Here is a 14,132-nt window from a genome sequence, read left to right on the forward strand (position 1 = left end):
ATAAAGACATAATTTTGAGTAAAAGAACCCAATCATTAAACCATCATTACCATTTGATTCCATTTCCATCAGTTCAGATAAAGGAAAAAAATAATCAATGGTAGTAGAAATCAGAACAATAGTTGGGTTAGGATGGAGTGATTTCCATAGAAGAGGACAAAGGACCTTCTGAAGCATTAGAAATATCTTGATCTGGGGATTGCTGGGTGGCTCAGCGGTTGAGCCTCTGCCTTTGGCCCAGGGCCTGATCCTGGAGTCCTAGGATCAAGTCCCACATCAGGCCCCTGCATGGAACCTGCTTCTCCCTCTGCCTGTGTCTCTGCCCCTCTCTCTCTCTCTCTGGGTCTCTCATGAATAAATAAATAAAATATTAAAAAAAAGAAATATCTTGATCTGAGTGGAGTTCAGATGGGTGCATATATATATGTATATATATATACATATATATATGTAAAAATTTACTGAGCTATACATATAGATTTGTGAATTTAACTTATATAAAAGTTATATTTTAACTAAAAATTGTTTTTTTAATTTAACTAAAAATAAAAGCCAATCTTCCCAGAAAGAAAAAGCAGGTCAGCACACTGAGCAGAGGCTATTTCAGGGTGAGTATTACATAGTCAGCACATTTTCAAATGATGGGGAGATTATTATATCATCTGAATACACCTAATTATTACAACTGGCCAGCAGTCATTTATAGAAATTGTTCATAAATATTTAAACATACTGCCTGGAAACATTTCTAAAGAGCTTTTAATATTTCTCAGCTGAGGTACATTGGTGTGAATTTCCAAGATCATGCTCCTGACATTGAAGTAATTGAAAAATCCAGGGCAAACTGACTAATCCCAGTAACAAAGAAATCTATTGTTTTCTTGCCTATTGTTTATTTTATATCCATTTATTTTAGGCTCATCATATTCATTCTGTTTCATTCAGTCTCCAAATATGGAATTCCTGCCTGACTCTTCCCGATTTGCCCACCATTCTGATGTTGCCAAACTCCCTCCACCTGAGGGCTCTGAGTCAGTTGGCAAAACTCGTTCGATGGTTTATCTAGAAGAGAGGGAGGACAGAGGAGAATATGCCAAGGGAAAACTGTAAAAATGTCATGAGCAGTTCCCATGATTTTAAAATCCATTTTAAAATTATTTCATTCTATCATTTCTATACTGAAATATTTCGACTTCCAGAGGGCATTCTGGTCAGCAAAACTGCAACTAGTATACTGCAAAGTTGCAAAAGTGCATAGCATGGTCACAAATTTATGCATCTTGCTTTCAGACACACAGTTTATTTATCCTCTAGCACTGGCCTAAGCTTCCTTATGGATCCTATTCTCCTAAGGAATGGGAACAACTCAGATCTGCCGATTAACAAAGTTCCAGATTTTTCTGATTCAACAGTTTCCCTCCAGTATAAACATTTGGTCCTTCAAAGTTGAGATCCTTCAAAGTTCTGTGTCTTCTACTTCCTCGGGTATCTTTCTGAGACGTCCCCTCTCTGGTAGCTTGTGTGATATATAGTGGTATAATTATATATGGTAATATTATATATGAATGATTTAATTCCATTTGTACCTAAAGTAGTCAGGTTGATCTCTCTTGGCTGGGTCTAGGTTCAGTTGTGGTCCCTGATAGTCTCAGTCTCTCTTCCGTTCTAAGTGGTGTCACAAAGGCCTCTGAATAACTTCATATTCACCATCCAGCCCTTGGCCTAGGTGTTCTATACTACGAGCCCCTTGCCTCTCACTTGGGTAGGCTCTAAGGCATAGACGCTTGACGTCAGCTTGACCATCTGCCTTTGGGGATCTGTAGAAATTCCTGACTCTCAAATCAGGCCCTAGTACGGTGGTCTTCAAGAAACACCTGGAGGACTTGTTAAAACATAGGCTACTGGGCCCCCCCCTCAGAGTTCCTGATTCAGTAGGTCTGGAGTGGGGTCTAAGAATTTGCATTTCTAATACCTTCCCAGTGATGCTAATGCTGTTGTCACCGTTTGAGAACCTCTAGTCATAGAAGAACCAAGCCATCAGGAAAGCTGAGACTTCAGTGCTTTTAATTTTACTTTGATGTGGCTTGATATGGTGAATGGTCACCTATGAGACCATTATATTCTGGAATCCTTAATGTGAATTTTAAAAAAACACCCCTTACTTAACACCCCGGTGGCTCTTTGGGCTGCTTATATCCCCCACTCCACCATTGCACTTCCTTACAGCCTTGTATCCCTTCACAGCCCTTTCAAACCAGAATAACTGGATTTGGCTTTCCCATTTCCAGGTTGCAATATTCTCTTACCCTAGGCAACAAGCCAAATAGGGCAGCTGCCATAGACGGCTGGGTACTTTCTTCACGCTTTATGGATGATCTGGCTCCAGAAATGGTCAAGATATTTCAAAAATTCTGGCTTTCCATCCCCTTCCTCTGTAGCAGGAGGCAGCTGGATGTCTCAGGTTAGCTTCCTGAGACATCCTTCCTGAGGGAAGGTTATGATCATGGAATTCCAAAGTACGGAAGTCATTAATATTTTGCTAAACTATCCTTGTTACAGATAACATTCATTGAGGACCTCATTCTAGCTCTTTCTTTGAGGGACTAGTAGCCAAAGGGCTCAAATTCCAGAGTATATCCCATATTATAAAGTAGAAAGCAAATCGATCCCTAGTGCTAAAACAGTTTTTAAATTACTCAATTAGACATTATGGAACCAAAAATCCCTATATACTATAATCATTTTCAAATATTCACTTTCCTGCCAATAGCCACATTTTGCCAGGTTGTGGAGACAAAGCAAGTTGGCAAGATGTTGAGAAACCTGTAATTGGCAGGACAGAATATCTTTTTGCTGCCAATTTCATGGGCAGGTGCCTGGGACTTGATAAGATGTGAGAGGAAAATTTGTTGCTTTGATTCTGAACTTTATAGAAAGCCACTTCCTGCTATTTTGATGTTCATGACCTCAAATCTATGCTGCTGATTTTTTTAGGTATTATAAACTCTCTCAGTGGGCCTACCACCATACTATACTTTCTAAATTTGGGGAAGAATTATGATATTTAAATAGGTGTAAGGTCTAGAAAACAAATCAGACTCCATAGTAGCATACATCCTCTTTTGAGTAATCCCTGTTCATGGAGCTCACTAGAAACTGATTTGATATCTTGACATTGAATTTTGTTGAATTTCTTGAACTATAGACAATCAATGTTTAAACCACAGATGTCATAAGAGAATGGGCATCTGCTTTTCATAAAGTAGATCCTGGTACTCCCATTTTATGCAGTCCATTTTTATTGCAAATTTTTGTAGTTCTTTCCTTATAAGGGAGGGTCTTTAATGTAAAGAGAGTTATCCCAAAGTGAAGAAAACCATTTTCAGGGGAATCAACTTTGAGTAATGTTTATTAATCAGACTAATATAATGGGAATGTACAAGATCAAAGAAGAGAAAAACTGAGTTCATCCTCCTTTTCAGGCACTAATATGGTACATCTGAGGGCAAGTGACCTTTCCTCTCTGGATCGCTTTTGTAAAATAGAAAGCTGGACCAGAGGATGCCTATTTTCGCTTCTCCTACTGTTTAAACAATATGAAGATTTGTATTAGGATGCTATAGGAGTCCTTGGCTTGTTTACACTCCATCTAAGCTGCCCACTATCACCCCAATTTGCTTCAGTCCAGCAAAAGAACCTAACAAGATGCCCACAGCTTGCTTTCTTTCTTCTCATTTCTCTCTCTCTCTCTCTCTCTCTCTCTCTCTCTGTGTGTGTGTGTGTGTGTGTGTGTTTAAGGAGAGGATTTACTGAAACTAATTCTAAAACCTATGCAGGGTCTGACTCCTAAAGCACTCATTAAAAACCCAGCATATTTGCCTCAAAAATTCACCTCCAACTTTTGGGATGCTCCATGAAAGAGACTAGCTAAGAGAATGGAGGTATTTGGCTCTGAGGTTCTTATGGTACAATGTCTAACTCCTCTTATAGCCAGGATTTTTATTGTCAAACAATGTGTTATCTAGAGACAGGCGGACTTAAATTACTATTTTATAAGCTCTTCTACCTCTGTTTCCTACATTTTTTTGTGTTTGTAGGGAATGGTTTCAGAACCTTCAGGAAGCTTTTTTCCTCTACCACTAAGTTATCATATATTGCAGTTTTTAGAATTTATATAGGATCATGAACCAATGCATCTCCAAGATGTACATCAAAGCCTGCAGGAAGAGTGAAAGCCAATCAAGACAATGGCCTGAAGATGTTTTCCAAGACAGTGAGTGTATCTGGGGTCCTTAACACTCCAGGTCAGAAGAGAAACCATGGTTTCTACACACAGAGATCTCATTCTATAAATTTGCAGAAGTCCATTAGTGAACACCTGGTCATGATAGACTAACTTGTCATCTATCACTGAGTAAAGTCCCTAAAATAAGATTCTTATGAATCTTTACTTATGTTTATAATTACCCTATTCTCATTGAGTCTAATTGGAATACCTCCACATAAAATGCCAGGAAAGGAATTATACGTACAAAGCAGCTTTTAATTAAGAGGAAAAGTACCTATGTGTACTTGGCAGCTTGGTGTTCTTTTAGTTTCCTTAATGTAGAACATGGCATATCAGCATTTAAATGGCTTCTGATTAATAAGTACTTGTATCAAGGCTACCGAGACTGAAATAAGATAAACACATATTAACAGAGTGGGAACAATAATAAAAGGAAATAAGTGTCACTGGTTTAAAATGCATATTGTAAGTGATTCCAAAAGCATGGAAATGTAGTTATTAAACCAGCATGGAAGACCATGGGCCTATTTTATTGAAGTAATTAAATACTCTCTTCAAGTTTATGGCTCCTTGGATCATTTTCGGCAAATGAAAATTGGAGGGGAAATGTTAACCAGGGCCTAATGGATGGCAGCCAGCTTGACTTCTTGATATCAGTAGCTGAGTTTTGAAGGCCATTTGCTATAGAAACTAATGGCCTATTGAATTTGGGGGCTGAAGTCGGAAAAGAGTTCATATCAGTGGCATTGTAGCCAGTGTTTTCTTCCAATTGCCATACAATTACAGTATTGACGATAACAACAACACTAAGAAGAGTGGAATCTTCTGAGTACTTAGTATATGATGGGCACTGTTTTAGGCAGTTAATAGGTGTTAACTCATTTGAACTTGATCACAATGACATGGTGTAAGAAGCAGTCTGCTATCATACTGATCATTATATCACCCCCTTCTGACCCTCCAAATCAGAGTTTCTCTCTTATCCCTTGACACTCTATGAGCATGGTCTGGATTTTCTCTCTTTTACATGGCTCATGAGAGGCATTTTCATTTCTGTTTACTCCTTGCTGGCTCTTTCACTACTAGAATACAAGCTGACTGAGATCACAGACTGTATCTCACTATCCACTCTATCTTCACAGTGCCTAGATCACTGATTTATCTCTTTTTTAATATGTATTTTTTATTGGAGTTCAATTTGCCAACATAGGGTATAACACCCAGTGTTCATCCCATCAAGTGTCCCCCTCAATGCTCGTCACCCAGTCACCCCATCCCCCTTCCACACTACCCCTTGTTCGTTTCCCAGAGTAAGGAGAGAAAATGAGTGGGAAAAATCAGAGAGGGTGACTGATTTCTCTTTCACATATTTTTAGAATAGGAGATCTGCATAAATTAAGAAATTCTGCTCTGCAGCCAGGTCTTCAGCCACATGCAGCTTTGCCACACACTGGTCATGGCCCACTACCTGATTAACAGGGGCACATCTATGTCCCAAATAGCAGGCTCGTGGAACATTAGCTGTCCATGGGGACAGTTAAGTGTGGGGATGGCATCACCTACAATGACTTTCACATTCTCACTGGGTATGCTGACTCACTGCAGACCAGATGGACCTGACCTCTGCTCTGATAAGAAAGATCACTCTGGCTGCTCAGTCAGTAGAGCATGCAACTCTTGATCTTGGGGTTGTGAGTTTAAGCCCTATGTTGGGTGTAGAGTTTACTTAAAAATAAAATTAAATTTTAAAAATACTTTAAAATTAAAACAAAAAGATCACTCTGAAGACCCCCCTGGCTTCCTCAACCATGGACACAGTCACAGAGGCTGGTCTGGCCTTAGCAAAGGCCCTTACAGGAGGTATTGGCTTCATCTATTACAACTGTATACCTGAATTCCAAAGCCAACAAAGTTCAGAAAGGAAAGAAATATGAGCAAGGATTCATCAAAGACCCTGTATCCTCAGCCCTGAGGATTGAGTGTGGGATGTGTTTGAAGCCAAAGCCCAGCATGGCGTCTTTGGTATCCCAACCACAAGCACAGGATGTATGGGCAGTTGATTTTCTCAAGGAGGAGGAGAACGACTGATTTTTGGAAGAGATCATGATGAAAGAGGAAGATTTGGTGGTAGCCCCTGCAGGCATCACATTGAAGGAAGCAAACAAAACTCTGCAGCGCAGCAAGAAGGGAAAGTTACCTGTTGTAAATGAAGACGATGATCCTGCCAGGACATTGATGCTAAGAGTCTGATCCAAGACCATGCCATGATGAATTCTGGGGAACTGAAGTTTGAGAAAATAACATCTTCAGTTTAGGTGAAGTGGTGTCCACAGCCTCCATTTGTATAAGGTGCTCTTCAGAAAAGGGATACAGCATACGTCCTGGTTTTTCAATGAAAGTTTGGGGAAAAAAAAATACTATGTAGCTTTCTTTTTCTCTCAAAAAATATTTCAGAAATGTTTTTGTGTTTTTGTTTTGTTTTGTTTTGTTTTGTTTTGTTTTAGAGGTGGGGGGGGTACAGAGAAAGAGAGAGAGAAACTTAAGAATGTTCTACATCCAGCATGGAGTCTGACTTGGGGCTCGATCTCACAATCCTGAGATCATGACCTGAGTCAAAACCAAGAGTCAGACACTTAAATGACTGAGCCACCCTGGTACCAAGGAATGTTTAAAATATTCATAGCTTTGAATTAAAACTTAGAAAATCTAGTTACAAAGCAGTATGCAAATTTTATTCCAATTTTCAAAACTGTTATGTATATAAAGACAGATTAAAATATATAAAAATATTAAAAGTGATCATCTCTGGACAGGAAGATAATGGATAATATTTATTGCCTTTCTATTTTCTAAAACAAAGTTGTTATAAAACTATAGCAAATGTTTGCTTAAAATATTAACTGATTTTAATGTAATTATGATTTTGTCAAATTACTTTTGCTGAATTTTTAATAGCATGCAGAATAAACAGAACAAGGAAAAAAACAACTCACATCCAATAAGTGCTTCAGAGAAATTTCTAAGGCAGGATTTTATCTGTCCATTGGAAAAACCACAGTTTTATTGATTAAAAGCTTAGCCATTGTTAGGCCTTTTCCCATTTCTGTTTTCCATTCTGGCTTAATTTATTACCTGTTACCAAGACTAAGATGTGGAAACATTAGAACTCTCTTGCGAGCCACATATGGAATCTTGCTTAAGGATATCAAGTGAGGGGCAAGACAAGAAAAGAAACTCTTCTTGGACACATACTCTCCTAAGGCACTCTGTGAAATTTTGGCAGCATGAATTGGGATTACCCTAAATAACCTTTCTTTGAACAACTTGGAGTCGTCAGAATTCTTTAAAACCATACTTGTCAAGGTTCTTATTGATCAAAGACTTTCCTCCCCTTCAAAGCTACGTGGCTGCTATGAAGAAAATATTTCCAACAGACTTCAGCTAAGTGTACACAGAAGTATGTAAGGGTCAGGTAATGCCAGCCTAGCAAATTCTGCAGCAGGTTTTGAATCTACGGAAATCAGAAAAGGTTTCTTCTTGTTGGTACAGTTAAGTAAAACTTTTGTTTTCTCTGCTTTTTGGTTGCAGTAGTAATGATATGCTTAGTTACTTCATAGAAGGTTTCAACTGGTCACATAACAATGAGTAAGATGACTAGTAAGGGAGAAATCTAATCTGAAAGGTGCAAAAATTTTTACCATAAAACACTTTTATATTTGATGAAACTAGCCAGATATACATCACCTGGATTAAGTCACCTTCCACAGACACTTGGAAAATCTGACTTTCCCAGACTGGCCCCTTCATTATTCCCAATATCCTGAAGTTTTATTTCCTGTTTATGTTACTCGACAAAAATCCTGCAATTTTACTTATTTATTCTACTTGATCATAAATTGCCAAACTCTCTTTTTCAATGGAGTTGAGGATCAGAAAGCACCTACATATTTTTTTCTCTCCAACACAAATACACTTCTACGTCAGTACCCAGAGCATCTTCAAATAGTTTGCCAATGCTAAAAGAATAAAGGAAAACGCACATGGGATTTCTAAAATTCATTTTTACTTCTGTTATATAAACAATGGATGCTCATTGTAGAAAGACTTGAACACACAGAAGCAAAACTGAATAGAGATACAATTCATATTTCCACTGTTTTGAAATAACCACTGTCAACATTTGATGTATGCCCTTTTAGATTTTCCCTCTATGTTGTAGATAGAAAGCTAGACGTATTTATGCAAATATATAGTATCATAATCTGTTTTCTATTTCTTTAAAGTGTGCAAAAATATGCCTATGCTATAATGTAATTCCACACTTAAATCTTAAAAGTCTGCTTAATATTCTATCATTTGATAGTATCACAACTAAACAATCCTTATTTTGGAGATAAAAGAGATTTTTAACTATTTTGTATTATAAGTATTATTATAAATAATATATTTTTCACTAAAAATTTCCTTGAATGAAAATATTTAGAATATAATTTCTTTCTCAAAAGGCATGCACACTTTAAAGATTTTGTGATTTATTGACAGATTGCCATCCAAACAAATGGTGCTATTTATGAGTGTACCATTTCTCCAAATCTTTCGCAATACTTAGTATTATCACTTCTAACTTTTAAATATCAGGGTATAAAAATAACTGAGTATTTTGAATCTCTTTAATTATGAGTGAAATTAAAATTTCTTCACATATTTGTCACATTCAACTGTATTTATTCTTTTGTGAACTGTCTTATGGGTATTTTTTTAATTGTGAGAAAATTTTTCATATTTAATTTTAAAAGGTAATTATATATTTAAGGTATTAATATCTTACTTTGCCATTCCTGAAGATAGTACTTTCCCCAGTACTCATTTGTGTTGAATTTTATTCATGTTTTTAAATACAACTTTTTAAAATTCTCAAATAACTAAACTAACTTGAAAAAGTTATAAAAATAAAATTATTCATAGAAGTATGATGCTGGATCATACCAAAGTCTAATTTGACCCTTTTCTCCCAAGCTGGACAAAATCCAACTCCACTCTGAAAGAGTTATATCTGGTCCTTTCCTAGGCAACTTAAAAAAAAAAAAGAAACTTTAATAAACATTTTTGACCCTAAGTCTCAACATCTGTTATCAATAAGGTAAGACAACTCAGAATATTTTTGTCTCATATTTCTTCAAAGAATTTTTCACAGTTGATGAATCTAGCTAACAGGTGGGTACATGTCATATTAAAAATTGCAAATCTAGCTCCCAGTGTAAAACTGAGATGGTTTGCAGCAAGACATTGATTTGCAGGCATCTGACTAATGACAATGGCTTAGAATCATGTCTACTTTCTGTCAGAGACAGAAGTCCTTGAATATAGACATGAACAAAGTTAACTTTACATAAGACAACTCCTAACATTCTTAGATTCTTGGTGAATTAAGTGATTAATGTCATCTGGCCAGGATAGTGGCACACTCACTGCATTGTCCAGTCATTCATGCATGCTGCAATGTTCTGTAACATGAAACAGTTTTCTCTCCTAGAATAGTACATGGTGCACACAACACCTGGGATCTCTGGTGCTTTTAAAAATGGTGTTCACAAAAGTATGTCTTGGCACCTCCTCTGTGATGACCACCAGCAAAAAGAAAAATAAGGCTAATGGTACACACGCTTAGAGAATTCCAATGGAACTTGCCTCTGTATTATTTTTTGTGGGGGCACAAAAGGTATAAAACCTTTGGAGAATCCATTGAAAGCTATGAAGTCTCACTACTAAAATGTATACATACACATAGGGAAAATATTTTGTACATAATACGGGGAGGTACAGATTTCCAACTGAAGCCCACCTGTATGTCTGTAAAGGGGTCAGAACATTCTACTCCACAATGGTATGACTGCTAATACCTATTCGAGAGTCTGAGAGATAGCATGAAAGATCAAGTCACCAGGAGACCCCCCAGTCTGATTCTGAATGTTAGACTGTGCTATGAATTGCATCACTCGTGACTTTGCCAACAGAATGCCTTCCTGTGTCAAAAAACTTTCGAAGACCAGAATGGACAGCTGGTCCAATTATGTTGTTCCAGGAGAGTTGACCAAGCGCTTTGTGAATGCACCAGTGTATAACAAACAGCCTACCCTCTCTAAGATTATTTATCATTTCCATCACCCAGAGAGAAGCCAGTCTTCCTCCTAATGAAAGTGAGAAGTGTTTGTTCACACAGAGTACATTCTTCGTAAAGTATCAGTCTGGTCAGTGAGAAAACTGATTTGTCCTCGTTATGGATCACATATAGCCCCTGTCCCTTGTCCACTTACTCACTTTCACTCTTGCTCCAGTTCTTAGCACCAATTATAATATATAGTATACACCTTGATGATAGCCAAAACTATAAAGGATGGCTTCAAATGCACATTTTATTTGTTATTTCACTGAGATCCAGGAAAGACGATCAAATGTTAAGAAACAGTTATCCATGAGAATTGTAAAAAACATTATAGTGATCAGGTTGTAGGATGAGACTGTGTCCCAGACAATCTGCATCTTTCCAATAGAAACTAAAACTCATCAGAAAAAATTATGTAAATAACACACACACACACACACACACACACACACACACACACATTTGCTGGCAATCTTTAACGTTCCCTGGCTTGGAGAAGCATCCTTACCTTTATCTTCACATAGCTCTCTCCCTGTATGCTCGTCTCTATGTCCAAGTTCCCCTTTTTATAAGGACCTCAGTTATATTGGATTAAGGTTGACCCTAATGACTTCATCATAATTTGACCAATTATATCTGCAAAGATCCTTTTTTCAAATAAAGTCATACTCTGAGGTACTTGATGTTGGGGCTGCAACATATGAATTTTGGAGAGATATAATTCAACCCTATACTCTTAGGAATATAATATATTATTAATACACATACACACAGACACACACATACAATGTCTTCATTAAGTTACAGTTTATGATAAAGGAGAACCCAAATGTCACAGACTTGCTCGCCCATTATCAGGCTCATACCATCAATCTTCAAGTTCTTTGAGAATCTCCTGAAGCTATGGGATGGCTCTGAGAAAAAGCAATTTCCTTAGACAGGAGAGGGTTTAAGACAAAAACAGAATGTGTCCTGAGATGCTCTTTCTCCTCCGGTCCCATGATTCCAGCATGCCTGGAGAGTTTCACCTGGACTTGTCTCCTTTATGCATTCCTCTGAAGCCAAAGGTCTATCTCAATGAATCATCAGTTAAGATCTTTTGCTCATGAGCAGCCTTAGCTCTAAATGGACCCCCAAACACTACTAGACAGAGGAATCCCTGGTTGCTCTCCTCTACACATGCCTGAATGCGTGAGGGCAGCCTCAGGAGATCAAAGAGGCCAGAAAGGTCTTACATTAAGAAAAGGAGATGTAAGAGAGTCTGAGTCAGACAGTTATATGTTCAAACCCTGACCTTGGTACTTACTAATCGTGTGATTTTGGGCAAGCTACCTAATCGCTCTGAAACACAATTTATGTGCTCCTAAAAGAGCTTAGTAATACCCTTCATAAGGCCATTTCACTATTAAAAGAGATAATCGATGTGAAAGTACATAGTGATTGATCATTAGCACATGCTTAGTAGGTTTCTCTTCCTGTTCAGTAGACTTGTGACAACAACAGATCCTGAGTCAGAGAAGTTTTCAACAACCTAGTGATCTTTGGCACCTTAGGCCTTAAGGGTGTTGTACCAAAACATGCTTTAATGAGATGTAGCTTGAATTTATAACATTAAGCATTCAATATATAGAAGCTCAGATGATTTGTACTAGAAAGTCCAAAAAAATTCTAAAGATTTCATTTTCTCACCTTTGCTTCTCTCTCTTCAGAACTATATCTTCAGTTTGTTTTTCTGAATTAATAGAATAATCTCATTACTTTTCCTCACATGGGACTGAGTAAAGAAAGTACTCTACCTGAAATATTGATTGGGAGATTTTAATTCTATCTCATTTTTTAAAAATAGGTAGTCACTTAGAGGTGAGATCTGAAGGACACAAAACTCTTCCCTACCCCAAAACAGATTTCTTAATCAATAGATGGGCTGATTAAAATTCCCAATATTTAAAAGTGTCCATTAAATGTAAGGAGTTTTAAAATATGGAACAAGAAAGAAAAAAGGTCAGTAGTCCATAAGATAAAATAAAAATAAAATAAAATAATAAAATAAGGAACAGATACCATATTAACTAGCTGTTTCTTGACATCCAAGCACCTGTTGATACAATAGACCACTCCTTTCCTGACATCTCTTCTAGGATATAACTATTCTGTTTTCTGTAGTTCACATCTCATACACCCTTAGTTTCCCCCTCTCCTCCTGATTTCTATCTAATCCCTTTAGTCCTCCAGTCACTCCTCCTAAGCAATTTCATCCCATATCTCTAGCTTGGCCTTGTCTCAGAACTGCAGACTCAAGGTCCACCTACCTAGCTTGACATTTTCACTTTAATGTCTCATAGACATCATTTTTGCTATGTGAGATAAATAAATGTCTTCATTAGCTAAACATTTGGTAGTAAGTTTTTTAGTTACATAAAGCAAAATACACACTAACTTCTAGGCCACTATCTGCTTTGTCATATAAGGAGAAAACCCTGAGACCATGAGGCTCAGGGAAGGAAAATCTCTTGGCTAGTGTGAAGGTAAGCTCATGGCACTGGAAGAAGAGATGCTAATGAGAAACAAGCTGAATTTTAGAATTCATAATTTATAGGGGTATATATACAGGGCATAAAATGCTCTCATGTCCATTAACTAATTCAGTAGAGTCTTTATCCATCATCCATTACTTAACATAGCATCCAGCATACCTAGACAAGTATCTCCAATATCATTTCCACATCAAAGGATTGTTAGGAAAGACAATATGATATAGTGAGTAACAGAAAGTCTAGTAGGTATAGGATGAGAAGGTATCACATCTGGGTCTCAGTTTCCATATCTATAAAATAAGGCTATTAAGCTAATGCTTTGTTTTTTAAGACTAGAGTCAGCATATGATTCTGTATAGTTACACATGAAATGTTTCATTTAATCAATGTAATGAAATATAGGGTGCTGATTTACCCTTATCGATATAGTAAAATATTAGTCAGTGTAATTTAGAGGCACTACAGGTTTTAAAATATCTTCAGAACTGAAAACAAAGACCTATATTGATTTCACTGTGTTGACCGTATTATATTGCACTGATGCAAATCTGTCATCCATATATGAAATAACTGATGGAATATTCAGTGATTTTTAGTTGTTACAAAATGTGTTCCATTTCAGAATAGCACATAATGCAGTTTATATAAACAGTATGGAATTATTTTATGTTGCCACCCTTTGACCTTGTTTAGAGTCCTCTGAAAATCCAATTTCTAGATGCATCTACCACCTATCCAGGTGATATTTTCACTCTTTTGACTTTTACCTGTTTTGCGGTGTAAAGGGCTATTTAGAAACAGATGTACTTTCATTTCACAGTAAATATGTCGAAGTGCAAATAATGTATCTATCTCATTTTCCCCAAAATCAATTTCTTCGTCTTTCATAATTTGACATATTCCTTCTTGAAAAGTTGAATTACTTGTTTCCTAAAAATACAGAGCCCAAGAAAGAATACTGCCAGTCGAAACCTTTATAATCTCACACCAGTAAATATTCAGGCAGCAGCAAATGAGGAGTGCAGGCACTCAGTTTTGGATGCTCATACTTTCTGCTCTCTCTGACACCCCCAAACACATGTGTTTCGTGCCCTTTTTGCCAATTTTAACTCTGCTGGCTCTCTGTTCTCTCCTGGGAAAACTCTCA

At 37.1% G+C, this 14,132-nt stretch overlaps 1 long non-coding RNA gene across 1 annotated transcript; it reads right to left on the minus strand.

Moving 5' to 3' along the window:
- Nucleotides 1–871: 871 nt before the first annotated feature.
- Nucleotides 872–7,418, minus strand: LOC118352139 (uncharacterized). Its single transcript, XR_007405352.1, has 3 exons — nucleotides 7,282–7,418; nucleotides 6,486–6,669; nucleotides 872–1,062 (listed from the first exon to the last, which is right to left on the minus strand). It is a non-coding gene; the product is annotated as an uncharacterized LOC118352139 (long non-coding RNA).
- Between the last annotated feature and the right edge of the window lie 6,714 nt (nucleotides 7,419–14,132).

This window comes from Canis lupus, chromosome 23 (genome assembly GCF_003254725.2).
Source record: "Canis lupus dingo isolate Sandy chromosome 23, ASM325472v2, whole genome shotgun sequence".
NCBI lineage: Eukaryota > Metazoa > Chordata > Mammalia > Carnivora > Canidae > Canis > Canis lupus.